Source organism: Pituophis catenifer, unplaced genomic scaffold, assembly GCF_029215685.1.
Source record: "Pituophis catenifer annectens isolate HBS135680 unplaced genomic scaffold, rPitCat1.0.hap2 SCAF_14, whole genome shotgun sequence".
Classification (NCBI taxonomy): domain Eukaryota; kingdom Metazoa; phylum Chordata; class Lepidosauria; order Squamata; family Colubridae; genus Pituophis; species Pituophis catenifer.
The window spans coordinates 9,343,950-9,347,694 of record NW_027256894.1 but is presented as its reverse complement, the minus strand read 5'-3'; positions in this window follow the sequence as shown (position 1 = coordinate 9,347,694).

Here is a 3,745-nt window from a genome sequence, read left to right as displayed (position 1 = left end):
GGGGATTTCCCACCCCACCCATCCCGGTTTGCATACTACTAAAATTCGGCTAACTTTTTTTTTTTAAACCCCTTTAAAATAAAGCCATCTTTTTTTCTTTCTCCTTTTTTTTTTTTTTTAAATTTGATTTATATGCCGCCCTTCTCTGGAGACTCAGGGCGGCTTACAACGCGTTAAGCAATAGCCTTCATACTTTTGTATATTTTTACAAAGTCAGCTTATTGCCCCCACAAACTGGGTCCTCAATTTACCTACCTTAGAAAGGATGGAAGGCTGAGTCAACCTTGAGCCTGGTGAGATTCGAACTTACAGTAATTGCAGACAGCTGGAGTTAAATTACAATGCATTAGTCTGCTGAGCTATCCAGGCTCCGGCACTTGATCTCTCTCGCCACCTCCTCGGAAATAAAATCTCTCCCCCCACCCCCCAACCCCAACATCTGGATCCACACCTTTACCCGAGAGTAAGTTAACACCGAAAACTCTTTATAGGCGGTTCTTCCAGAGGAGATTGTATCCAAAGGTGTGAAGATGTTTAATCCAACTGGCTGTAACGTGCCCCCCCACCTCCCAGCCCGTGCAGATTTACTTGGGAGTAAAGTGGGATCTTAGCTAGACTCGACTGCACCTGCTAAATTTGCAGAAGAGCTTACTTGGGAGTAAGGTTTTTGTCTGGAGGGGTAGCAACCTTTTTCGTGGATTCAGGATGCTGTTGGCACATAGCAAGGAGCCTTGAGTACAGCAAGCAGTAAGGTTACCGCTCTCGGTGCCTTTAAGGAAGGTACTTGCACCCAGTCAATCCCAGTTTACTTCTTAGTAGATCTGCAACGGTTGTAAGCTGCTAGTCCAGCCATGAGGGTGAGACAGTGGTCGTATCTCGGACTAAGTCAAAACTGTATTATAAACCACTTCAGGAAGGTGTTGAAAGCAGCTAGAGATGACACTTGCAATTAGTTTCACTGCCGGTCCAAATTAAGATGTCCTTTCCTTCTTGGGTGAAATTTTGGTCTTCCTTTGGTCCCTCTGAGAAAATAAATCACTCAACTGCCAGTCTGTGATCTTGTTACCAAGGATCTAGCATGGAATCTCTCTCTTGAAACACACTCCTTAGAACTGACAGTCTCAGGCACCCGGGGTTGACTTCCCACAACCCTTTAAACTAGGGCAAAAATGGGTGGACTGTATTGTGGGAATCCATGTGCTGCTTTGAGGCAGGTCAAGGAGACACAAAATATTATGCCAAAACCTCTGTTTTGGGCATGGTTTGTCATAGGAGTCTACAGAAAACATTTTGTTGATCTGGGTTTAGTGTGTTGTACCAATCCTGGTGTTGTTAAGAGAGGCAATTCATAGCAGTCCACCATTCCTACCACTGAGAGAGAAAGAGGGATGGATAGATAGATAGATGGATAGATGGATGGAGAGGGAGGGAGGGAGGGAGAGGGATATATATATATATACTTGGTCTACCCCAACATGTGGGAGGGGACATTCTGCTCCAGGTGTCTCGATAGAAAACACTTAACCTTTCCCCTGGCTCAAACTGATGGAGGGAGGAGAACTTGTCCCTCGGAAGGTTCAACTGCCTAACATGCAGGAAGCCCAAGTTCGAATCCAAGTAAGGGTATGGCTAGCTGATGAAAGTTAAAAAGCTTGAAATAGATCTATACTAGTCTCCCTTTATTTCTTTATCAGCAAAATATAAATTTGGTATAAAATGGTTTGTCGTGAATGCGACTGCTTGAGGGCTCCTGACTTGGAGCTGAAAGGCGAAAGGGAGCAGAATGCCCCCTCCCACATGTTGGGGTAAACCAGGTGTCTCGATAGAAAAACACTTTATATGTTATGTATGTATGTATGTAGGTATGTAGGTATGTATGTATGTAGGTATGTATGTAGGTATGTAGGTATGTAGGTATGTATTTCTCTTTAGCCAGGTTCTTCCTATGTAAACCAATATTTTTATGCAAAAGATACTAGAAAAAGTGGAATGCTTTGTAAGATTTGCTGTAATCATCTTCATCATCATCATCATCATCACCACCACCACCATGTCTCAGTCATTGACTAACTAATAATAGCTTTCAAATATCCTTCTCAAACCATACATGCGTGCCACCCTTACATTTTTAACCATTTTGCTGCTGATTAAGGCAATGTTGGCTGGGTTGCCCTCCTTACACAAACTTCAGTTGAGGTTGGGGTTGTGTGAAACCCAACACCTACCCAAAGCGAAGACTTGCAAGAGGTTGAGGCTTGTGTTTCTTTGCCGAAAGAAAGGAAGATCTGTTTCTTAATTCTAAGGCTTCCATCCTTCATACCATCGTATCTTCCTTGCCTGTTTTCCTTTAAGCCTCTCTCAGAATTGGGTGCAAAAGATATTTTCCTGAAATGAGGGGTTTAGAGAGTTATTTCTAGGTGAGCAGGTTAGAATTCTGCCCATGTTATGTTCTACAGTACACTGTTAATTGCAAGACTGATTCTTTTTTTCTTTTTTTTGAACAAAAGTGCTGCTAAAAGAGAGAAAATATCTTTAAAGACTGGGCAGACAAATTTACACCCACTAATTGATCTAATTAGCTCCTTTCTTTTTTAATGCACTCATTTTCATGTGCCAGAGGCTGGCTGGGGATGAAACTCAACATCTCGGAGGCAGTGTTTAGATTAATCTGTTGGTGCAACATGCTTGCACCTTGTTGTATCACAGTTTAATGCGTTGAGTGAGCGTGGCCAAAGATTGTGGCTCACTGGTGCATCTACAAAATTATGAACATATCTCATAGATGTGCATGCACCCACCCATCCACATGCTGCCTGAATTCATGCAACTCTCTTTTATACAGATAGTTTTCGACTTATAACAGTTCATTTGGCAACTGTTAAGGATATTCTTGGCTCATAACCGATGTTATGGGTTATTGAGCAGAGTACCCCTTGAGTATGCACATGAAAACGGCTGAGCGTGAACAACCACAGTTAATATACTGACATACTGAGCTGTGGTAGTCTTTTACTTTTTAGAAAAAAGTAAAGCAAAGTCCAGTAACAATCCAAGTCATACACAGATAAGGCGATAGTTAAAATATTAATTCAGGGATATTCCAAGTACAAAGTCTTCTTACCAGTTGTTGACATTACACAATAAAACAGTTCTTCTTGAGTTTCAAACAGGAACAAGTTCAGTATTAAAACATTCAATAAATAGTAGAAAGCAACAAGTAGCAATGATCAAACAGCGATCATACAGAGAGAACAGGTAGAGAGTAACCGCCAATAAGCAGATAAAATGGTGTAGTGTCCACAAGCCATGATTCAGGCTTCCCCTTAAGTACATTGGCTGTAGACCTTAGCCAATCAGGATACAGGATGATGCAATACAGTCTTAAAGCAATATAATACCTGTTGACAAACTTGTATTGATAGTTTATATATTGCCTGACCAACTAGTTAGACAATAGCCATTTCCTAACAGCAACAGTTCGAAGTTACAAACAGCACTGGAAAAAAATGACTTATGACTATTTTTCACCCTTACGACCGTTACAGCATCCCCGTGGTTATTTGATCAAAATTCAGATGCTTGGAAACTGACTCATATTTATGACAGTTGCAGTGTCCCATGGTCATGGGATCCCCTTTTGCGACCTTCTGACAAGCAAAGTGAGATGGGGAAGCCAGGTTCACTTACTATGCTACTAATGTAACAAGTGCAATGATTCACTTAACAAACTTGTGGCCAGAAAGGT